The sequence below is a fragment of the Anabrus simplex genome, chromosome 2 (genome assembly GCF_040414725.1).
Source record: "Anabrus simplex isolate iqAnaSimp1 chromosome 2, ASM4041472v1, whole genome shotgun sequence".
Lineage (NCBI taxonomy): Eukaryota > Metazoa > Arthropoda > Insecta > Orthoptera > Tettigoniidae > Anabrus > Anabrus simplex.
In genome coordinates this window covers 848160976-848187062 of record NC_090266.1, presented here as the reverse complement: position 1 = coordinate 848187062, position 26087 = coordinate 848160976, and the positions used below count along the sequence as shown (strand labels likewise).

The following is a 26087-nucleotide window of genomic DNA, read 5'->3' as shown; positions in this document are numbered from 1 at the left end:
AAGAGTATGATCAGAAAACAATGTTAAAATAACCCAGGTTCAGCTGACATTTGTTTTAGAAAGAGTGTGACCTGCAAATAATGTGCGGATACTTTTATGGACCCCAATGCAGATATTTTTATATTTGTTGCGTGGTGTTCAGCACACCTTTTTATATACTGTTATTTAATAAGCCCCAGTGGAAAAGGTTTTCATATTTATTCTCTCGTCTTTTTAATGACTGATATTACTCTCATCTTTAGAATTGATAGTCTATATCTTTCACTGTACCCATGCGTACATGACGTAAAGTGCAGGCATGTCGGAATAAACACATCTAGTGTTTACACAACAGTGATTTACAGTGATTTGTGTATTCAATAGTACCTTTTCTCGCTTAACACATTCTCTTTACTTGTCCCCTGCAGAAATGTCCAAACAACGTTTTACTGAATAAACTAACCTCTGAATTCAGTCATCCACTCTGCGCCGTATTTTGAAGTGTATCGCATTCTTGCTTAATTTCAGTACATAACATTAAATTAAGCGATTGTTTATTTCAGCCTTTGGGGCCGATGACCTCGATGTTGGGCCCCTTTAAACAACAAGCATCATCATCAATTCAGCCCTTATTTCTAATGAGTTAACTACTGCTATCGGCCATGTTATTTATGCATTTGTTATGGAAATACGTTCTCTTTCATTTTCAAATTGTGTTTACAGAACACCAGTCGACGAGTATTATTAATTGACTCAAACATCCCCCCTCGAGTTCAACAATTGTTGAAAAAAGGGAATGGAGAAGTTAAACTGCACAAATGTTCACAATCATTATAAAATCTTCACAATTTTTATAAATAAAATTATATTATGTGCACACTTACGCTAACAATTGGCCTACAGTGAGACTTGATAGTAGAATGAGTTCTTGGTTCAAGGTACCTACAGGAGTCTGGAAATGCTGTAATCTTCCACCTGTGTTGTTCATAAATCATCTACTGGCAAGGAGGGATTCAGTTTGGTGGAAATGTAGTAAGCAGCTTGGCCTACACCAACAAGTTGGTCTTGATGGCAGACTGTGCTGAAAGCCTGCAATATAATATCTTGGAACTTGAAAATAGGTGCAATGAGTACGATGTGAAAATTAGCCTTTCCAAGACTTAAGTAATGTCTGTAGGTAAGAAACCTAAGGGTATTTAATGTCACAATAAAACACACCGAGCTCACTAGCTGCAGTCGCTTAACCCTTTGGCACTCAGCCTATATGCAGGGGTTTGCTCGAAGACACTTAAACTAATTTTTGTGATTTTCCAAAGCAAATTACAAAAATTCAACATGTAAACAGTTTAACACACATTAAAATAAAATAAATCGCACTAATAGAGGAAACTATGAGCATTTCAGAAATGAATATAGCTAGGACTTATTGTTATTGGTAAGGCCCAAAAAAATTATTAAATATCGAAAATAAATTTTTAAAAAAATTATGGTTTCCAATGACAGAAAAATCAGACATCATTGCGTCTTCCTTCATTACTCTTAGACGTGAAAGAAAGAACATTTAATTCTGAATAATTTGATATCAATATGATGTATGTGCTGCAATTCAATCATGAAGCATGGCACAAAGTTATTCAGAGTACATGTAACGGTCATCGATGTCAGGTCCTCGTGGTCCGATGCACGGTGAGCAGCTGTGACTGTGTCATTTTCCACATAACGAGAATCACTTTTGGCAAAAGAAGGTCATTATTACTGTCTAAATTATCTGAAAATTCAAGGTAATCGCCTCATTCGGCCTTGAATATGGCCTAGCTATTACAATAAAATGATGACGCAAGCACGTGCAACAACGGAGTTATGAAAAGGAGTAAGATTGTAGTATACGAATTACATCAAACACACGATATACAAAAAAAACGAAATAAACTCTAAACAAAACTCATAAGAAGATCAACTTGTTGTATTCATAAGCCAATCAAAACAGATCCACACAATAACGACTTCAAATCACCACAACATAAACATTCACGGTCAGCAGATTTCATTTATCGAAAATAAAAATATTTTGTAGGACTGGAGGATATATCTGTTGAGTAAAACGCAAATTCAACGCTTTAAGGTACCGTCACGATCAACTGTTACGATTTAACAGCCACGCAAGTGACCAAAATCCGTAAATAGGACAGAGCCGATGTATCGGCGCCGTGAGCTTTCTTGCCATAACCTCTCGCGCCGATAGATCGGCGTGCTGAGTGCGAAAGGGTTAAGCACGTCCAGTATCCAGTATTCGGGAGATAGTGGGTTTGAACCTCACTCTCGGTCGCCCTGAAGATGGTTTTCTGCGGTTTCCCATTTTCACACCAGGTAAATGCCGGGACTGTACCTTAATTAAGGCCACAGACTCTTCCTGCCCACTCCTAGCCCTTTCATGTCACATCGTCACCATAAGACCTATCTGTGTTGGTGCGACATAAAGCACCACTTTGTGGTTATTAGCCTCTGTTCATCAAAAAGATCATGAAGATTACTATTGAAATGAGGATAAGAATGTGAAGGAATGATCACTCAGAGAATGGGGAGGAACATGATTACAAGAAATGAAATTAATGAATCATAAAAAGGAAGTTGGAAGCTTAGACCTTAAATGCTTTGACTCTACACAGGTGGAAACAGTTACAATATGCTCTACTTTTTTTTCTCTCGGCGGAAATATATATGTTCTATTCAAATTTCGAGGCTTTACTTGTCGAGGAGGTACACTGAAATGCTTATAGTTGGCAGAAGCTGTTCTCTCAATTCTACTGATGCAGGAAATCCCCTCAGTACCGTACAATGTTTTTTCTCCTGTTAGTGGGGTTGCGTAACACACACACACACACACACACACACACACACACCGTGTGACAGTTTTTTCATATCATAATCTATGATCTTCATATCCTTATTGACAAACTACACAATTATAAATAGGAAAGGACTTCCACCTTATCAATACTTATTTATTGTATTTATTATACTACAGTACCGGGTTCGACCCCTTTTTTTTTTTTGGGTCGTCTTCAGCTGAACAATACATTCACATATAGATCATGAAGCAATGATTGAAATTACTTTGTCTGGGGAATGCCATATGATAACAAATGTATGGTTACGTCCAAATTGGGCATGTCAAAACAGTATTAACCACTCAGGGGTATACCATATTAAATGCAATAACTGTGAGACAAGCTACGTCGGACGCACAGGTAGGAACTTTCTAACCCGCTATAATGAACACGCAAACACTGTAAAAAACAATCGTTTTTCCTCAATAGGCCAACATATCGAAAACTATAAACACAGTTTCACGAACATCGAGAACGATATGCAAATTCTGAACATAAACCAAAAGGACCCCCTGCTCAACATAACAGAAGAATTTTACATTTCACTAGATCAGTATACCAATCCAAATTTCAACATAAATGAAATTACTGAAAAAACTAACATCTTCAGAACTGTCATCCCTGCCCTAAAAAACAGTTATCCTAAGATAATCAATAAACAAAACATGACACGCGACAGAGAAACTTAGAACAACACACCTAGCTCCACCCCTACCCCCACAACAGCAACTCTCCCTACCCCTCCTTCCCTTCCCCTCACAGCAGCTGGTATGAGCCCAAGACGAACACGAAGCAGTACACAGCGAGCTCACATATCAAACGCAACTCAACCACACCAATAACAGTAAGTACATATTCAAATTAGCGCACATAATCCTTAGACATTCCTCCAGTATAAAATATCACTCACAGCTCAATCTTATCTTCCAGAGATAATTATAACATCACTGCACAGCTACAGATAGGAAAGGAGCCACCACTTTGAGTCTAATGCCACTCAAATATTACAAATGTAACTGGACAACATGATTCAATTTTAACATAAAACAACAAGATTCAACACACGGCAGAGCTGAATATACACATTTTATCCTAATTGTATCTATATGCCTGGTACTCTTTTTAAATTTGAATAGTGTTTTATTCTATGTACATATATATGAAGACAAAATCTTTTATACAAATAATAGGATAATTTTACAAGCAAATCATATTATTCAAGCTCCAAAGCATCAACCGAGTGTACAACCACGAAAAAAAGACTTGAACACAGAAGTCAACCGATGAACTGAATAATACGCAAGACACGAACGTTCATGTGCATGAAGTGTTCCTACATATATTTTTTTTTGTTACATATACTTATAAGTTAGTTTTAAGTGGAGATAGTGTTGTATAAACTAACTTTAAGATCTAAAGCACGTTATTATAGACATATAATTGCATTGCCACAGATAGTGACCTATATGCCAGTTCCTGTTTTGACATGCCCTATTTGGACGTAACCATACATTTGTTATCATACGGCATTCCCCAGACAAAGTAATTTCAAGAGACCAGTACTTACTTTCAGTCGTCTTATGATGAATTTATCGCTTCATGATCTATATGTGAATGTATTGTTGAGCTGAAGATGACCCAAAAAAGGAGGGGGTCGAAACCAGTACTGTAATATAATAAATACAATAAATAAGTATTGATAAGGTGGAAGTCCTTTCCTATTTGTACAGTTTCTTCATGCACATACTTATTAAGCATTTTCACCGTTTTCCGGTGAAATGCCGTTGCAAAGACAGATTAGTGATACCGATGCAGTGTCAATATTGGATAATACAGACAAATGTGACTTTGAAGGCAAACATTTTTTCTCCAGTTCATATGAGAACAAAAAACACAAGTGACACTGGTATTGACAGTGTGGGCAGGAAGTAAGTAATAACAGTCCTGGAATGACTATTACTCCCGTTCATGATATTGATCAAGGGTTAATGTTACCGTTAACTTTGATAAACACACCCTGTAGAATATTTATGTTATTTGTGTGAAGCTTGGGTTCAACTGCTTTGACTATTCTTTGAGTAATTTTTCCACTTTTTGATGAACCAAGAGAAAAAACAAAACCAAAACATCATTGAAAGTAGCTTTTAGAACATATATTTCATAATAGTGGACTGCCTCTGTTGTGTAGTGGTTAATGTGATTAGCTGCCACCCCCGTAGGCTCGGGTTCGATTCCCGACTCTGCCACGAAATTCAAAAAGTGGTACAAGGGCTGGAACGGGGTCAACTCAGCCTCGGGAGGTCAAAGGAGTAGAGGTGGATTCGATTCCCACCTCAGCCATCCTGGAAGTGGTTTTCCATGGTTTCTCACTTCTCCTCCATGCAAATGCTGGGATGGTACCTAACTTAAGGCCACGGCCGCTTCCTTCCCTCTTCCTTGACTATCCCTCTCAATCTTCCCATCCCCCCACAAGCCCCCTGTTGATCTTAGCAAGTCAGGCTGCCTGGGTAGGTACTGGTCCTCCTCCCAAGTTATATCCCCCTGCCCAAAGTCTCATGCTCCAGGACCCTGCCCTGGAGGTGGTAAAGGTGGGATCCCTTGCTGAGTCCGAGGGAAAAATCAACCCTGCAGGGTAAACGGATTAAGTAATTTCATAATAGTGGACTATTCTGTACCAAGCGGAATAGCCACGGTATGGCTATGAAGCCAAGCTCTGCATTCGGGAGACACATGACTTCAATCCCAACTGTCAGCTGTTGTGAGAGTGGTTTTCTGTGATTTCCCATTTTCACTTTCAGGCAAATGCCAGGACAGATCCTTTTCATAGACCACAGCTGTTTCCTACTACCTACTTACCCAGTTTCATTCACCATCATTGATTTCATCTCCATTAGCTCCTCAACTCAGGTTGACGTCAGGAAGGGCATCCAGACGTGCAAACCTGCCTTAAATTCATCTCGCCTTATCCCCCGACCCGTATCAGGAAATAAGACTAACCAGTAGATATACATAGGACTAATATGTACTTAAAATTAACCATTGTCAGATCATATCATATATGGAGTGTCCCTTGTGCCATTCTACCAGTGAAAACAGTTATAAGACAATATTTATTTTGTCTTCAGAGTTGGGATTCCACTCTTAAGCAAGGTATGTGGTTAATTTGGGTATATTTTCATGGTTTTAGTAAATTTTCCAAAATTTTTGCATGCATTTTTATTTTTCTATTTTCTTGATGCCTACAGTTGTGAATTACCACTGCCCATGAATTGTTAATATCATCGAGCTGGAAGGAAACAGTATTAATTGAGGTGCACTCTGTCTCTTCTGCTGCCACTCGTTTCCACTAGATGGCATTACTGCTCTCTCTCTCTCTCTCTCTCTCTCCTCTCTCTCTCTCTCTCTCTCCTCTCTCTCTCTCTCTCTCTCTCTCCCTCTCTCTCTCTCTCTCCTCTCTCTCTCTCTCTCTCTCTCTCTCTCTCTCTCTCTCTCTCTCTCTCTCTCTCTCTCTCTCTCTCTCTCTCTCTCTCTCTCTCTCTCTCTCTCTCTCTCTCTCTCTCTCTCTCTCTCTCTCTCTCTCTCTCTCTCTCTCTCTCTCTCTCTCTCTCTCTCTCTCCTCTCTCTCTCTCTCTCTCTCTCTCTCTCTCTCTCTCTCTCTCTCTCTCTCTCTCTCTCTCTCTCTCTCTCTCTCTCTCTCTCTCTCTCTCTCTCTCTCTCTCTCTCTCTCTCTCTCTCTCTCTCTCTCTCTCTGGTCATTTTAACCATTTCTACGGTTTTGCTTCCAGTACTTTTCACTGTACTAACAACAAAATCTTGTACGGGCATCTTTTTTAAAAAAAGTGTTTGGGGTTTTTACTAAAGTCCAACCACTGTCCACTTCACTGACCTCGTCTTCATCTCACATCGCAATATGATCAAGTGCAGGTTCATTGTGGTGGCAACAGATTATTTATTGTAGGCGTCATTCTGCTGGTATTTATTGTGGTACCCAGTTCTCTTTTTATTTTCAGGGTCGGAAATTGTTGAAATGGAAGTGTCTGCAAGTTCCGTGGCAGGGATTCAGTGTTTTATGCCGCCTTTATCTCTGAGACTCTGGTCGCTGGCATGAAGTTCAGTCTATGCCTCATGTCCCCACCACATTACATTACATTACATTACATTACATTACATTTCTGCATATCTTTGAACATATGTAACATATCTAACTCTGACCCAACATATTGCACAGAACTGTAAACATTCAAGTGGTGCCTCTGCTACACTTTATAGTAGGTTCGAATCCCACTATCGGCAGCCCTGAAGATGGTTTTCCGTGGTTTCCCATTTTTACACCAGGCAAATGCTGGGGCTGTACCTTAATTAAGGCCACGGCCGCTTCCTTCCAACTCCTAGGCCTTTCCTATCCCATTGTCGCCATAAGACCTATCTGTGTCGGTGCGACGTAAAGCCCCTAGCAAAAAAAGAAACACTTTATATGGCGGAGAGGGTACCTATTTCAGTTACCTTCAGTGGTTATTACTATCGTATTTACGTGAATAATCGCCGCATATTTTTTAAAAAAATTATAGGCACAAAATTGGGGTGCGGGTTTTATTTGCATCAGGGTTGCCAACACGCTCCTGGCTCACCTAGTTTTGATGCTGAGTGTACAGTTATGCTTTGTGCAACCGTAGATGGAAGAAAACTGTCCCCATATGTCATATTTAAGCGGAAAACATTTCAGAACTTTTATTTCTAACTGACTTTACATTTTTTTTAAATAGTACCGTATTTTACAGAGTAATTTAAATTAAAAATTTCTCCATCACGATAGAACCCGTCTTCCGGAATGTGCAGGGGTAGCTTTCCACACTTTCACTCACTTTGGTGTGTCTATAGTGTGTTTCATAGTTGAAAATAGTGTGAAATAGTAATTCTTTTGTATTCAGCATTTTAAGGAACGCCACAATATCATGTAGCAGGCAGTACGTGGAAAAGCAGAATCCGCGAAAACTGGCGAGGGTTGGCATTTCTGAATTAAAAGACGGTTGTTAATTCGAAATCATGTAATTGGAAGTCCGATTTCTGTATCACAAAGACTTTGAATTAATGAGGTTTTACTGTATCGCAAAATTAACATCAGATTTCACCAGTGTGTCTATTTCAAGTGTTTACATTGCACGAAAAGAAATATCCACCACCGGTCGTGTTATTGTCCAGTAACTGTCTTACTAATAAAAAGTCCTTATACAGTTGTTTAACAGTTGTATAGTTATACAGTGAATAAACCCTGTATATGCGTTGTATATTTTTCTTACTAATAAATGTGGTATACACATCGTATTATTATAGAGCACGTATACACTTGTTCCAAGTAGTAGAAATCTCTTCCTGCAGTTAACTGACGTATTTTGCACGTTCACTGCCTTTGTAATCGCTTCTGCTTGTTATCTACGAGCAAAACTTTCTGGAAAGTCGCACACTAGCACAGCATATCGAAAAAGCAGTAGCAACACAAAGTGAGACAGCTGGAAATTGGCTTATATTGATATCAACATTTCTTCAGCTTGCTTGTGTAATGAACACCACGAAACAAACAGAAAAGCTTAAGAAAAGATCAAGAACTCCTAACTGGGATAGTACGGAAAACATAAGCAATTGTAATTGAATCAGTGTGTTGAAAAGGGTACACTTCGAAAATCCTTACTTTTCAGGAGAAAGGAAAAACTGTTTTGTAGCTAAAAGAAAGATTTGATCAAAAAAAGTTTCTATTAGGCCTTTTATACATCATGCATCTGTGTATTCAACTGCAAGTATGGAAATCATATTACGTACACTTTTCAAGTTATACCATTTTTTTATGTCAAGGGATATGTCCCTTTTTATACTCAAATTTGAGAAAGATCTTTGTAGAGGCAGATAATGTATAATAAACTCATAATTTCAAAAGTCTATTAAGCAGTAACACATTATTACACAAAAATTTGCCCAACCGTCATTTCTTTTATAGTTATTCATTGTCATTCCGTCTCTTTAAAAGTGTTTCACTTTACAAAGATGTCTAGCCTCCATAACCCCTAAATGGTGTATGTCTTCTATGTTTAAAGTATCGTGAGGATCATCAACGTTATTGTCCATTCCTTCAATGTTGAATGGATAAGTCTAATATTTCACCACGATTATATTACTGCAGACAGTAAATACCACGGAAATAAACTGCTCACTCGTTTCTTTTTCCGCTAGTTGCTGCTATACAACACTTATACAACGGTCCTAGTCTGTATAAGCAGTTCAGTGAATAACTATAACAGATGTATACATGGTTTATTAGTAACGAATTTCACATTAATGGTGTATAAACCTTGTATAAAAGTTATGCACCATTTATTAGTACGACGGTAAAAAAAGACCACGTGTGAGAAGTGTTTTAGACGAACATCGGAATGCGCCAGTGTATCTGTTTCAAGTGTTTAAATTGCACGAAAAAATTATCCACCACCAAGTAAAAAGAGACCACGTGTGAAGTGTTTTAAACGTGGCGCATGACGAATTTGTAAGTAATTTAGGAGAGGATTCTAGTGATGCAAGAGACAACGAATCTTCCCATCTACAGGGAATCGAGCCTATTGCAAGTTCAGATTAATGAAATACCTGTCATGTAAGGAGGCCTACTTGCTCATTTTCGTGGAAAATATATTTCATAGCAATGATAATGTATTTTTATCATCTCAGGCAAAGCAACTATATCCAGAAATTTACATGTTCATATTTGCATAAAGACCACGTGGACCTCGCGCAGTGATACGAAAATGTTTATGCCTACTTTACTCTTTCGATGAAAGGAATTTTAGTTATTTTCATTTCTTTTTCAAAACGAGCCTTCCTAAAATGAGAGTGCGGGCATTATTCGACGGCGGGGATTATTCGGGTAAATACGATCATTTCCATCGGTCCCGTACAATAAGAGGCAGGAGGGGAGTGTTGTATATGGACATTGTGCCATTTGGCCATGTATTTTTGAACAATTGGTTTTTAGTCCAAAGAAAGCCTTGTTGAGCTACTATTCTTTGTCTCTTAGATAATGCCCCTCACCATACAGTAAGACCTATCTGTGTCAGTGCGATTTAAAGCAATTGGCAAAAAAAAAACAAAGCCCCAGAAAATTGTATTCTCAGAATATATATTCCAGAAATGGCAAAAGAGGTAGTCTTATTGCTAATTGCAGTTCCTTGCTGAGAAGTACTGCATTCAATGATATTAACGTAATATAGTTGTTGTATCAACTGAACTGTAAATTGTAAATAGATCTATTCTAGAGTAAACAAGAGTAGATAGTATGCTCACTGCTCTCAAAAATAACACCCATATCAAATGATCCAGTAGCAGTAAAATTGTCATTTCTGGTAGTTTATTTATTCATTATTGTGTTGTAATTACTGGGCAGCATTGCATTTCTTTGCATATTAGACCCCCTGTTTTTTCCCCACGCTTTTATAGCCACAAAAAGTAAGTGAGGGGTCCAATGTGCAATAGCCCCCAATTTCATCCAGTGACTTTTGGGTATAAAGAATTATAAATTGTACATGTATGTATTCTACACTATTCTGTAACAAATTTAGTATTTTATTCTGAGTGTAAGTGGCTACCATCATAGGAAGGCAATATTTCTAAATTTAAAAATAAAGAAAACAATAAATGGTGAACACATGGCTTAGGCCTACATACGGTGTAAATATAATCAGTTTTATTTACTCTTATATCACATCATTTGCTTCATTACATGAACTCCTCTGATGAAGTTGACATCAGGAAGGGCATTCAGTCGCAAAAATTTGCTGCGAAGTTTCATGTCGCTTCATACTCGACCCCCTAGGTAAAAGGGATAAGGGTTGGACGTACAGTTGCATTTATCAAATTATACAGTATTACCTGGTAATTCAAAAGAACTTAATGGCCAGTCATTTGTCTCTGTCAGTTGAGCAGCAGGTGTATAACACATTAAACCTAATCATTGATTTCATTTGAATTATCATTGTCTTGTGCTGCCAACTTCCCTGCTACTGGTGTTGTCATCATTCCAAATTACATCATCTTCATTGCCATTGATGGCACTCGATATCCCAGCCTTTTTGGAACTTTTTACAATAGTATCATTCACGATTATAGAGTCCAAACAGCGAGAATGTTTTTGCAAATTATTTCTAGAGATTTTCTCTGTATTTTCCCAGTTGATGTATGTAAAGCAGAAATCACCCCTTCTGAATAAAGTCGTGCTCTAGAAAGCTTGCCATCCCACCAACTGATCGCTAGCAAATGTTACAAGTTGTACTTCAGAATGTAATGCATAATGACCGGAAGCATTCTTTGGAAAACTGACTGTTGAAAGCCAGACCGTTAATTTGAAGTATATTTCATTCTTGCTCTCTACATTTATCACATCAGGATTTGCCTAAACAGCTGTAATTACTGGGCAAGTTGGCCGTGCGGTTAGTTGTGCGCAGCTGTGAGCTTAATTAAGGCCACAGTCGCTTCTTTCCCACTCCTAGTCCCTTCCTATCCCATCGTCGCCATAAGACCGATCTGTGTCGGTGCGATGTAAAGCAACTTAAGAAAAAATATTGGCCTGAGTTACAAGATATTAAACAATCACTTTGTTAATGCTCTCACCTGCTATATTAATAACAACCACCATGAATATTTCTTAACTAAAGTAAACTCATGTCATCATCCCAAGGTAGTGCAGCTCTTTTTAGGCACGCCCCCAATGGAGGTGAGCTGCATTTACCATTTTATCACATATCAACCTTCTTGCCATTCTTAAATCTGTGGCAGTACCAGGAATTGAATTCAGGCCCCTGAGAGTACCAGCTAATTGTGCTAACCAGTACACTAACAGACATTTTTAACTACGAAAGGGAGACATATCCCACACCTGATCCATGCTTGCATTGTGCGTGGGTCAGACATGTGAGACTGTTCACCTATTTGTGCTACGTCATCGGAGGAGCTGCAGTACGCTACGGAGGCAGACATTTCTTAACTATGAAACACAGATATACTGCATGACTTCGATGCGTATTTTCATTGCATGGGTCGGACGTACGAAACTATTCATAAATTTGTGTGATGTAATCAGAGCTGCAGTAGGCCAGTACCTGCTTTGAAGTGGAATTGTTGTTGTTCTCTGACAAATTACATTGCAGGGGGGATCTTATATGCAAGTGGTTTTTTTCTATTTTTTTTCTTTTCATTTTCTTTGTCTCGAAAAGCCAGCAGGGCTCTAATACACGAGGAAATATGGTAAGTGCTGTTGTAAGGACAGAGACTTTGTAAACAGCCACTAATTAGGGAATTGTTGTTGTTCTTTTCATATATAGGGTGTGTGTGCGTGCGTGCGTGCGCGCACTAATTGGGTGACCCCCAAATTAAAATAGATCAATAAAATAGTGCTTTATTCGTAATAATAGTGGTGTCAGAATAGACCCATGTGTGACATTATTGTTATCTGCTTGAATCACTGCAGGTTTTGACTGCTGCTGTGAATGTTACAGAACATCTGTATGTAGTGAGCACACAAACACACACACATAAATTGTTAGGTTTCCTCTTGTGATAATTTTTGCATGCCCATTGAGACCAGAAGCCTCACAAAATAGAGGTTTAATTAAATGTGCTCTTCAAGATGATGGAGAAGATGGAAGAAAATCAGACAATGGTGAAGAAGATAGAAGAAAGACAGACGAAAGCCAGAAGAAGGTGGAAGAAGAACAGAAAATGATTAAAAAAAACTTCCCAAGCTCCAGAAGGCATGGAAAGGCCCTTACTGAGTTCTGAGGAGAATAAATTACGACATCAATCGGATATGACTGAGCTCAGAAAATGGTGAAGATGAAGATGGAAAAAGGCCAGAAGCAGACATAAAACAGCCAGAAAAAGATGGAAGATGGTGGTAGAAAGCAAGGAGATTGTGGAAGCTGGGCAGAAAACGTTTGAGGAGGGGTCTCCACGATATAGGGCACATTCTGCAGGTCAGCGCTCTGTCCAGAAGACTACCAGTTCTGCTTCAAGAGGGAGGGTGAACATGAAGTTTTCTGCCTAAAAACCAACATGGAGTTCAAGGGAAACTGGATCCATGATGCCTAGATGGAAGCGCATAGGGACTGAGATTGCCATCTTCCTTTGTTCCCATTGGCACCCCGGCCTACAGTGCGTGATAACACAGGAGACACACACACAAGGTGCCGTTTTGAGGAGAGTTGTGTCTTCCGATAGATTTAGTGTTCGGCGAACCCAAGGTCAGTCACGCCCCGTCCGATCAGTACTGCCTTCATCTGACAAGGAGACTGGAGGATGTCCATGCCACTGTCTAGAAGAAGCTGAGAATAGAGAGCAACTGAATGACAGCGTTATACAACCAACAAGCAAACACTACTGGATGTCATGAAAATGACCTAGTGTGGTTGCATAATTCCCATAAGGGAGAAAGGCTTGTCCCCCAAGCTCCAGAAGGCGTGGGAAGGCCGTTACCATATTCTGAGGGAAATAAATGATGTCATCTATCGGATACGACTGAGGCCAAGATGCAAGATGAAAGTGGTACATTTGGTCTGTTCAAGTTCCTTACCGAGGAACACTTGAGAAGATAACTGACTGGGACAATCAGCTCTCACATGGGGGGCAGTGTTGGAACAGTCAGTTGTTCCGGAACATTAGGAGTTTGAGGTGGAGTGTTTCAGCACAGTGTGCCGGCACAATGCACATGGGACTGTAACTGCGCAGTAGAGAGAACTCCGTGAGGCAACAGTGACATGCTCTGCGCCAGTAGGAATGTGCTGTGTGTAGTTACGGCCAGCGTAAAGCTACATAGAACGTGAAGAAACAGTCGGAACACTGAAATTCCTGCCCAATAATAACGTTTAAAGGCTGTGCTTTTAGGTGAAGATTTTTTGGTCAATGTGAAATACACACAACACAGTTACAATAGCAGTACAGATGTTTAAAAGTAACTAATCCAAGGATATTTTCACCAGTTGAATGTATCAGCCTATATTGTGAATAATTATGGCCAGGATAAAACTTCACGGCGCTTGAAAAAGCACTTGGAACTCTGAAGTAGGCACCCAGAAAAGCATGTCTAAATGATGTTTTTTGGGTAAGAATGTTTTCATTCATTCTGAAATACACCTGTCACAATTACACTGACAGTAGATGTGTTTACAAATGTCACAATGTTATTTTCACCAATTAAAAATATACTTGCACAGTTGAAGAAACATTCATCAGTAATCTATTTACGTACACAATATACAAGCGGAACCCGAAAATAAAAATGTAACCCATACAATCAAAACACGAAGATAAAAAATTGTGGGATGTTTAAGTTTTAAATATCTCATCACTGTGCCGGTTGAAGATCTCTTTGCAGACAAAATAAAAGAATATAAATTGCATTTCACTTTGTCTGGTTTTATTCTAGTAAAAATGTCATAAACAGGACTCCGGTGCAACATTATTCAAAGTTTACCATCTTTTGTACGGTATATATTACTAGGCTTCAATGAAAACACTCTTACAAAACAGAACGCATAAAGTTATCCGCATTTCCCAAAGGCCAGTTGCAGGTGCAACGGAACTCACAGAACAAAGAGGATACGATGGAACACTCCAGCACATGGCGGCACACTGCCGGTATCGACAGTAAGCTAGTGGGCGAAGAGGAGTGCATAGTGGCGCTTCTGACGGGACAGCGAGTCACTGTCTCGGCCTCACTTGAGAATGTTTTGGAACAACTGACGTTCCATGTTCCAGAACAATGGCACGTAACTGTGCACCGGCACAGTGTGCTGAAACAGGGACATAGTGCCCAATCCCACCCTGTATTGTTCTCTTTATTTTGTTTTCTGGAAGGAATAACCAGAATGTTCTCATTCCAGCCGCACCCCAAAAGTCGGGAACTTCTCATCGGGAATATGAACAGACCGTCAGTGTTTGGCGGACCTGGACAGCATTAGTGCTGCCTCTTGTCCAATTTCATGTGGTGGTATCCCACCAGAGTCAGTGTAAGAGTATGATCATGATGGAATGTGTTTGAAGTATGCATTTGAGTAGTGTGTGTGTACTGCCATGGAATACTGAGTATTGTGTGTTTACCGATGTGGAGTTAGTGTGTGGAACAGTTTGTGAGAGTAGAGTTGGACCAGTATTAATTGTCGTCGTGAGGAGTATTGTACTGCTGGTTAGCAATGATGAGTTGTTACTGTTGTGTGACCTCTGTTTAGTTGTCGGTGTTGAGCAGTTCCCTATGTGGAGCAGCCACATTAAATGACAGTTTAAGTGACAGACTTTACTGGGGTCAAGGCAGGGCACAGTTTCATGCATCATGATTGCTAACAGACTGTGTGTTTGAACCTATATGCGTGCAGGTGTTGTGTGAAGTGACTGAGGATGCAGAGCCAAGTGAAAGTGAGGCTTGTTAATCAGGATTATTGCCCGTCTCAGGTATTGCCAGCAAGCCTGTCTATCTGCTGTGAGGAGGACAGAGGCTTTGTAAACAGCCGCTAATTAGAGAACTGTTGTCATTCATTCTCAAATATAATTGTGTGTGTACTAATTGGGTCGTCTTGAATTAAATTAAATTGATAAAACAGACTTTTCATTCATAATAGTATTTATAGGTTGAAGCCGGTACAGTTAAAGTATAATAATTTCAGCTAGTCTCCCTGCTACAGTAATCATTTCCTAAGGTTTAAATTTGCATCTCTTGCTGCACCCCATTGTAGACTCCAAGCAGGTAGCTGTCTCATTCATTGCCTACTACTAAGCAGGGAAACACTTAATGCGGAGAGAGTGAACTGTGTGAATTTCTAATGGTACCATCTATGTGCATTTCTCTTATGTCTTAGGCTCGGTTTCTTCAACTGTATGTTAAATTTTACTTAACAAATGTTAACTAACAATTGTTGTTAATTTAACATTTTGTTTAAAAGTGCCCTGTTTCACGAACACATTTCCAACATTTGTTACGAAACAATTGTAAAGACAAATTAACACATTTCAGTGAGATTTCTGAACGTGTTTGACAGTGAGCGTCTTTTGTTTATTTACATAAAGCACTCCTAGTGGTGTGTTGAAGTAGTATTTTGTCACACAGACACATGGTTGACATTATTATAGGTTATGGTTAGTGGAGACCGATAAGACGTAAGCGTTATGATGAATGCGAGTTTATATTTCATTTAATTTTAATTTAAAATTATGCGACTGTGCTTAAAAAATGAAAGAACGGACTGTTATATCACAACATTCGATATAGCCTATTCTTATATTGTTAACACTGGGAAAATGTGATAATTTATGTGTTTTGAATGGTTTTCGAGCATTATTTTATTGCAGGGAAAATAATGTAATGCCTTGTTAATGCTGCAGTGGCAGCAGGAATCCTTTGCAGGATTCTACACACTTTTCTTTGTACTCGTGAACATAGTCGCCTGCAATTACATGAAAAGAGTCTCAAGCATAATATCTATCACCGAGATTTAATGTACCTGTGGGGAGACACTCAATGGTAACTCGTGTATAAGGGTGTTAAAAGGCGAACAAGTTTTACTTAAACATGTCAGGTCCGCAACCTAATAACTTCTGAAAAATTAATGAATCGCAGATTCCAATGCAAGGCATATATACTTGAGAGTTACATAACAGCGGAAGGGAGTGGTGGCCAAGTGGTCACCGTATTTGTCTGCGAACCTCGTAGACGTGAATTTGAGTCTTGTCGCAGCTGTGATTTTTGCACAAAATAAATTAATATGTCCACCTCTATTGTGTAGTGGTTAGTGTGATTAGCTGCCAACCCTGGAGGCCCGGGGTGGATTGCCGGCTCTGCCACGAAATTTGAAGAGAGGTATGAGGGCTGGAACGGGGTCCACTCAGCCTTCGGAGGTCAACTGATTAGAGGTGGGTTCAATTCCCTCCTCAGTCATCCCGGAAGTGGTTTTCCGTGGTTTCCCACTTCTCCTCCTAACTTAAGGCCAGGCTGCTTCCTTCCCTCTCTCTTGTCTATCCCTTCCAATCTTCCCATCCCCCAACAAGGCCCCTGTTCAGCATAGCAGGTGAGGCCGCCTGGGCGAGGTACTGGTCATCCTCCCAAGTTGTATCCCCGACCCAGAGTCTGAAGTTCCAGGACACTGGAGGGTAAACATATCAATAAGAAGAAGAGCAAAAAGACGATTAAATTAATATTTGAGGGAACGTTAAAAAATTGGAACAAAAATATTACGGAAATTGCAGTACAGTTTATGTTCTACCTGAAATTAATATAGGCCTAAACATTCTCACAGTTACTGCTGGATCTCTTTCTACATATATATATATATATCTGGATCTCTTTCTATTAACTTTAGATAGAAAATAAAGTTCCACTGCAATTTTATTATTCTTTTTATTCACATTTTACCTTCATATTCCCTGAAACAATAATTTAATTTGTATTTAAAAAGTATGTCTATGGCTGGACTCAAACTCACGTCGTTGCGGTTAGGAGACAAGTGCGATGACCACTCGCCCACTGCTCCACTTGTCGGGATTGCAACTTTTCAAGTATATAGATGTTGTATTAAAATCGGGGGATTCATAAATTTTTCGGAAATTATTAGGTTGCAGACCTGACAAGTTTGAGTAAAATGTGTTCGCATTTTAGTGTTCTATCACCTCCATGTTGTCCGAAGCGGATCCTGCCTGATATTTGTCCTCACTGTTGGAAACTCTAACATATTTTCAATATCGTCTAGTATCTTGTTCATTATGGTTTTTTTGAATTAGAAATATATCTTCTGACAACTCTAGAAAGTAGTTATTCCTTAGTATGGGTCGTCCTTGGCCTTCTTCAGCTTATAAATAGTCTTCATACAGCAGTAAAGCTTCAAACTTACGTCTTCTACATGCCTCCATTTTGAAATTTTAGCATTTGTTAAGAGGTTTAACATAGGGCTGCTGCCAGGTTAATTTAACACATGTATTAACATTTGTTAGAGTTAACAATTCTTGATGAGACGACCATTTTGTTAAATTATGTGTTAAGTCTCCTTAACAGCTGAGTTAACACTTAACATTCATTGAAGAAACCGGGCCTTACTGTATTAAATTACCAAATACCGGTATACGAGGGGGGATCAAATATAAACAGGATTTTATTTTTTTATATAAATTCATTTATTGAAAAACACAAGGCAATTACAATTTAGTTTTGCACATAGTTTCCTGCTTTGGAAATGCATTTGTCCCAGCGTATGGGCAGCTTTTTGATGCCCTCATCGTAAAAAGAACACGATTGTGTCACCAGCCAGTTGTGCACGAAGTCTTCCACACTCATCATCTTCAAATCGTTGCCCTCCTAGAGCTTCTTTAAGCGGTCCGAACAAATGGAAATCGCAGGGCGATAAGTCCGGGCAGTAAGGAGGGTGATCAAGTGCAGTCCAGTGCATTTCCTGTAGCTTGGCGATGGTTAGAGCTGCAGTATGGGTCCGCACATTGTTGAATCGGTTGGTCTCCTCTTTTGTGGTGATGTGCAACCCTCGCCTTGTTCAGCAGCTCACAGTAGTAAGCAGCATTGATTGTGCGTCACTCATGCAAAAAATTAATCAGCAGAATGCCTTGCCGATCGAAGAAAATGGTTGCAAGAACCTTGCCAGCTGACAGTTGAGTCTTGGCTTTCACTTGTGCTGCCTCCCATTTCCTCCGCCACTCCTTACATGCTCGTCTTTTACAAAGTTTGATCACCAAACTGTGCAGTCAATCTCTGGCAAATTTCCGCCTTTGTAACTCCTTCATGAGCAAGATATTTTATAATTATGCGTTGCGCAGTAGAGGGGCGTGCCCGTAAGAGCGCGCCTGCCACGGGTGGTGTAAAGAAGCCTCATCGGTACAGGCCCGGTACCGTGGCCCTCCGTGAGATCAGGCGCTACCAGAAGAGCACCGAGCTGCTCATCCGCAAGGTGCCTTTCCAGCGGCTCATGAGAGAAATGTTGCTCCGACATCATGAGCGTTACTGACAAAACGGCGGGAAATATCTAACAGCGCGTTCTCCCCACTCCTAACAGTCCCGCCTAAGCATAGCAGAAGCGCAGGGCCAGTCCTACCAGCGGTTGATGTTCAGGAACAAAAAAAACTGCTTATATTTGATCAACCTTTGTACAACTGAACATTTGGGCAGGTAAAAAGTATTTGTATAAGCAGGCTATTTTTTCCAAATGATAGTGTAATATTAGTGTGCTCTGTTTAAAATGAAAGAAGAAATGTATATGCAATAAGTGTTGAAACTAACAAAAAAAAAACAAAAAATGTCCAGCTCGTCGGCTGAATGGTCAGCGTACTGGCCTTCGGTTCAGAGGGTCCCGGGATCGATTCCCAGCCGGGTTGGGGATTTTAATTGCTTCGGATTAATTCTTCTTGCTCAGGGACTAGGTGTTTGTGCCTGTGGCAACACTCCCCTCTTCATATGTGCCTGTGCCAACACTCTCCTCTTCATATTCACACAACACATTACACTACCAACCCCACAGAAACACGCAATAGTGATTACATCCTTCCGTATAGGGTTGGCAGCAGGAAGGGCATCCAGCTGTAAAACAGGGGCCAAATCCACATGTGCGACGCAGTTCGCACCCGCGACCCCGCCCATATGGGAAAAGCGGTAGGAAAAGAAGAAGTGTTAAAACTGAAAACTCCAACTGGGCGAGTTGGCCATGCGATTAAGGGCGCGCAGCTGTAAGCTTGCTTGCGGGAGATAGTGGATTCGAACCCCACGTTGGCAGTCCTGAAGATGGTTTTCCGTGGTTTCCCATTTTCACACCAGGCAAATGCTGGGGCTGTACCTTAATGTTATGGCCGCTTTATTCCCACTCCTAGGCCATTCGTATCCCTTCGTCACCATAAGACCTATCTGTGTCGGTGCGGCGTAAAACAAATTGTAAAAAAAAAAAGCTACAAATTGTTTATATTGTAGATTATAAGTGAAATATCTCCATCCTTTGTGTTTCATTCAGCAAAGAGCAAATAAAGAACTTATCAAAAATTTGCTACAGAAACTGCAATAGGTTTTTGAAAGTATATACCTCATAAAAATGAATTCTGCTGTGGTGGCTTTGTGCGGTTTGCAACTCTTTTCATAGTAATGTTGCCATGAACATAATAATTAAACATAGAACAGATACCTGACCAATATAAAAATTGTTACATTTGAGAATTATGCATTTGTTCATTTTTTTTTTTTTTTAAATTTCAAATGCTAACAGACATGAGGAACAAGTATTTTTGTTGTGGTCTCTTTAAGTAATGTTGTGTATTTGTGTTAATTAACACTATGACAGGCTTTGAATATCTGATATACTTTATTTTCTCGCGTAATTAACGCACATTTTTGACAAAAATACCGGCAAAACTTCGTATGCGTAAATTATTCGAGGAATTCACATACATACATTATCATTATAGACTGTTATGCCTTTCAGCGTTCAGTCTGCAAGCCTCAGAATTTACTAAACGTCGCCACAATCATCGATTTGCAACTAGTGTTGTGGCCTCATTTAGTTCTATACCTCTTATCTTTAAATTGTTAGAAACTGAGTCTAACCATTGTCGTCTTGGTCTCCCTCTACTTCTCTTACCCTCCATAGCAGAGTACATTATTCTCCTAGGTAACCTATCCTCCTCCATTCGCCTCATATGACCCCACCACCGAAGCCGGTTTATGCGTACAGCTTCATCCATCGAGTTCATTTCTAAATTAGCCTTTATTTCCTCATTCTGAGTACCCTCCTGCCATTGTTCCCACCTGTTTGTACCAGCAGTCATTCTTGCTACTTTCATGTCTGTTACTTCTAACTTATGAATAACATATCCTGAGTCCACCCAACTTTCGCTCCCGTAAAGCAAGTTGGTCTGAAAGTAGACCGATGTAAAGATAGTTTCGTCTGGGAGCTGACTTCCTTCTTACAGAATACTGCTGATCGCAACTGCGAGCTCACTGCATTAGCTTTACTACACCTTGATTCAATCTCACTTACTATATTACCATCCTGGGAGAACACACAACATAAATACTTGAAATTATCGACCTGTTCTAGCTTTGTATCACCAATCTGACATTCAATTCTGTTGAATTTCTTACCCACTGACATCAATTAAGTCTTCGAGAGGCTAATTTTCATACCATACTCACTGCACCTATTTTCAAGTTCCAAGATATTCAGGCTTTCGGCACAATCTGCCATTAAGACAAAGTCCTCAAGATAGGCCAGACTGCTTATTACATTTCCACCTAACTCAATCCCTCCTTGCCAATTTATACATTTCAGCAGATGATCCATGTAAACTACGAACAGCAAAGGTGAAAGATTACAGCCTTGTCTAACCCCTGTAAGTACCCTGAACCAAGAACTCATTCTACCATCAATCCTCACTGAAGCCCAATTGTCAACATAAATGCCTTTGATTGATTTTTATAATCTATCTTTAATTCCATAGTCCCCCAGTATAGTGAACATATTTTCCCTCGGTACCCTGTCATATGCTTTCTCTAGATCTACGAAACATAAACACAACTGCCTATTCCTCTCGTAGCATTTTTCAATTACCTGTCGCATACTGAAAATCTGATCCTGACAGCCTCTCTGTGGTCTGAAACCACACAGGTTTTTATCCAACTTCCTCTCAACGACTGATCGCACCCTCCCTTCCAAGATGCCAGTGAATACTTTGGCTGATATACTAATCAATGAGATACCTCGATAGTTGTTGCAATCCTTCCTGTTTCCTTGCTTATAGATAGGTGTAATTACTGCTTTTGTCCAATCTGAAGGTACCTTACCAACACTCCACGCTAATTTTACTACTCTATGAAGCCATTTCATCCCTGCCTTCCCACTATACTTCACCATTTCAGGTCTAATTTCATATATTCCTGCTGCCTTATGAAAATGGAGTTTATTTACCATCCTTTCCACTTCCTCAAGCATAATTTCACCACCATCATTTTCCTCCTCCCCATGAGCTTGGCTGTTGGCAACACCACCAGGATGATTTCCTTTTACATTGAGAAGATGTTCAAAATATTCCCTCCACCTCTCCAGTGATTCCCTGGGATCTATTATGAGTTCACCTGAATTACTCAAAACACTGTTCATTTCCTTTTTCCCGCCCTTCCTAAGATTCTTTATTACTGTCCAGAAAGGTTTCCCTGCTGTTTGACCTAGCCTTTCCAGGTTATTACCAAAATCTTCCCATGACTTCTTTTTGGATTCAACAACTATTTGTTTCGCTCTGTTTCTTTCATCTACATACAAATCCCTGTCTACCTCGGCCCTTGTTTGGAGCCATTTCTGATAAGCCTTCTTTTTATGTTTACAGGCTGCTCTCACTTCATCGTTCCACAAAGATGTTCGCCTTTTCCCATCTTTACACACAGTTGTTCATAGGCATTCCCTTGCTGTTTCTACTACAGCATCCCTGTATGCCACCCATTCACTTTCTATATCCTGAACCTGCTTACTGTCTACTGTTTGAAACTTCTCACTAATCATATCCATGTACTTCTAATTTCCTCGTCCTGGAGATTTTCTATCCTTATTCGTTTGCAGGCAGATTTCACTTTCTCTACCCTAGGCCTAGAGATATTTAGTTCACTACAGATCAGATAGTGGTCTGTATCATCGAAAAATCCGCGAAAAACTCTTACATTCCTAACAGATTTCCTGAATTCAAAGTCTGTTAAGATATAGTCTATTATGGATCTGGTACCCCTAGCCTCCCATGTGTAGCGGTGAACAGCCTTATGCTTGAAGAATGTATTTGTAACAGCTAAACCCATACTAGCACAGAAGTCCAGCAAACGCTTCCCATTCCCATTAGCTTCTATATCTTCCCCACATTTACCAATCACCCTTTCGTATCCTTCTGTTCTATTCCCATTGAAATCACCCATTAGCACTATTCTATCCTTGCTGTTGACCCTGACCATGATGTCACTCAATGCTTCATAAAACTTGTCAACTTCATCCTCATCTGCACCCTCACATGGTGAATACACGGACACAGTTCTTGTCCTAATTCCTCCATCTGACAAATCTACCCACATCATTCGCTCATTTACGTGCCTAACAGAAACTCTGTTGCGTGCAATGGTATTCCTGATAAAGAGCCCTACCCCATACTCTGCCCTTCCCTTTCTAACACCCGTCAAGTACACTTTATAATCTCCTATCTCTTCCTCATTATCTCCCCTTACCCGAATATCACTTACTCCTAGCACATCCAGATGCATCCTCTTTGCTGACTCAGCCATTTCTACCTTCTTTCTTCCATAAGCCCCGTTAATGATAGCTCCCCATCGAATTCCATTTCGTTCGCCAAGTTGTTTCCAAGGAGTCCCTCGCCTGTCAAATGGGAGTGGGACTCCATTACTCCCATAGGTCCGAGGCTTGCTTAAAATGTTCTGAGCTCGGTAAATTCATGAAGCAGAATGCTACCGTACTTGCACATAGTCCAAGTGAGGATCTCTCCTCTAACGGGTTATGGACCACCAGTGAATTGTATAGTCCTAGCCGCCTGAGCACAAGGAGGGCCATGACTCAGAATATGTCCGAGTTGCCCACTCCCATTCCATAGCAACTGGTATCCCGACTCTGAGGACCAGTTACTAGGCCTCTCAGCCGTTGCCCATGGTTCACGAACTAGGACGTGACTACAGTAACCCACAAACATGAACCATGAATTCACATATTTAAAAATTATTTACAATTAATTTATATTTAAAATGTAAACGCAATTGGTTCAACTCATTTGTAGTTACCGTCATTTGGCGTAAAATTCTGGCGTGAGATTTTTCGGAAAAGACAAATTAGGTTACATCAGGTATGTTGGGCACGTGGGTTTGAAGTACCAATACTGGAAAATATTCTTCACATTACGAGCTGACAATATGACCTGAAGTGATATAAACATGAACTAATAAAAGTACAATTTATGTAATGTCATAGTAATGACATACCGGCAAAAAAAAAAAAAAAAAAATGAAAAGAAAACTGTCCAACACGAGAAGGGCCGGGCATCGAAGAAGGGAGCCTGCTAGATTTCCCCAGACCGTTCTTATCCAATCTTGTACGAGTGATGTGTTCATCCACCAATTTTCTTGAATACAAACGTGGATCTCTTGCAGAAATTTTACTTTAGGCATTGTTTTTCATTTTAGAACAACATAAGGTGCAAGCTTTTTGGCATCAGCTTTCACAGCAAGCATTGCAATACATGGTCGTTTTTCGCTTCCGGTAGCGCGTACAATAACACTCGATGTCCCTTTCTTATAGATTGTTCAATTTTGTGGCGTATGGAAACTGATAGGCGTCTGACCTGCGGTTCCTATTAGGGAGATTAAATATTCCTTCACTTTACGCTTCTCAATCACAAAGCGGTGAAAATCAATTGCTTTTTGGTTGAAATCATTTGTCATAATTTGGCATAATGTTGTTCTTCGTCGAAGAGAAAGTCAATTTTTCTTCATAAAATTATTCATCCAGCTGTGGTTAACCTTCAGATCTGAGACACTGATTCCATATGCAGCGGCTATTCCATGGGAAACACCATATCCAACATTGTGTAACAAAATCTTATATTTAAGCAAATCTTCCTCTACTTGTGTAAACTTGTCACTTTTTTGTCCACGAATTGCTTGGCGAGACTTGTTGGTCGCTTCAAGTGCACTTCTCTGTTACTGTGGTAGCGCACGTTGCATTCGGACACTGAATACTTACGGCCCGCTGCCATATTCTCGTATATTTCTGGCGTAACTGATCACTGCGAGTTTATATGATGCAGTATTATTGAAATACTTGTCCACTGTGGACTAACGAACAGTTTTGTGATCACAGAAAACGCATGTCCCATAGCCGAAACACTCATAAAATATGTTTGTACCAGACTGGAATAGAGCATCAATAGTCACTTCTGCGCTGATTCTCTCACTGAACTAGTGCAGTGGTATTTCCTATCGGCTGATAACAGCACATTGTCCGGTGTTTGGAATGCCCGGTCTTGCAATAGGAAGCCTGCTACTTGAGTAGCTGACATCTTATTTCGAAGTGCATCCAGAGCTGCGTGATGGATGTTTGAAGAAGTGGGTGCGTCAAATATGTGAACATTTCTTTTTCTCCACTTTGGGCCCAAAAATATTGGGATGCGTAAATTATGCAAGGGTGTTAATTATGCGAGAAAATACAATAGTAGTCCTTATCATGTATAAATTACTCTACAAACTATGAATTCCAGATAATTCACCGATGTGATGTGTTGTCTTATTTATTAATTAAAATGGCAACATCTATAAAGACTATAATGTTGTATTCTCTCTTCTTCCTCCTAGTATTTTCTTTCTGATATAAATGATACTTCTGTTTCAGGGGTTAAGTGTGGCTGGAGTAATCTCCCATTTCCTGTGACTGGATATCATTACCTTGGTGCTCTTTGTTCCAGTCAACTTCACACTGCAAGTGATGATTTCTTATTCCATTATCAGTAGTGAGACAGAAATAATTATAATGGAAATATTCTTAACCTGCCATATAAACACTGACACTGAAAATTATACCTATTCTGTGACACTAGGGAAGTGGAAATCATTCGTCTGTAAATCTCAATGTCCTGGTACAAATATGAATGCGAGTGTGTAAAGTGTGGATCCCATTTGTTGAGTGTTCATCTTTTTATAACTGGATTGGAATTGACTCCATGGTTTGTGAGTAATGGATATTTCTTCAAATGGTGGAGTCATTGAAGCCAACCACAATACATAGAGCTTTATTCTTATTTCATTTATATTGATGTATGTGACAGAATGTGTAAGTAATAAAATTTCCATTTTCTTTTTATAAATGTTGTTGTTATTTCTCTGTTACCTTTAAAATGAAGTACACATCAATAAATGGAACATGACAGTAATATTTGACCATCAAGAAGAAACTAATGCATCAAGTAAAATATGTTTGTGTTTGAATGTGGATAAAGCTACGAGTAAGGCAAATTGTATCATTTTATTGTCATTGAAAAACATTTCAGAGTTAGAGGGAAAATGGTCTTGTTTTACTGTAGTAAATTGTTCTGAATAACTGTCATGCTTCATCTTCCTCTTATCCATGTACAGTACCCACATATGTGTGCAAAAGAACCTATATTCTTTATTTCAGTGAATGCATAAAA

The 26087-nt window shown here is 39.6% G+C and overlaps 1 protein-coding gene across 2 annotated transcripts in view; it reads left to right on the top strand.

Moving 5' to 3' along the window:
• LOC136864507 (cyclin-L1) overlaps window positions 1–25763 on the top strand; it is a 531120-nt gene extending 505357 nt beyond the window's left edge. For both annotated transcript variants that reach the window (XM_067141567.2, XM_067141568.2), the window contains one exon: window positions 25292–25763. The gene's annotated coding sequence lies outside the window, so the exon portion shown is untranslated. The remainder of the gene's footprint in view (window positions 1–25291) is intronic.
• The last annotated feature ends 324 nt before the right edge of the window (window positions 25764–26087 follow it).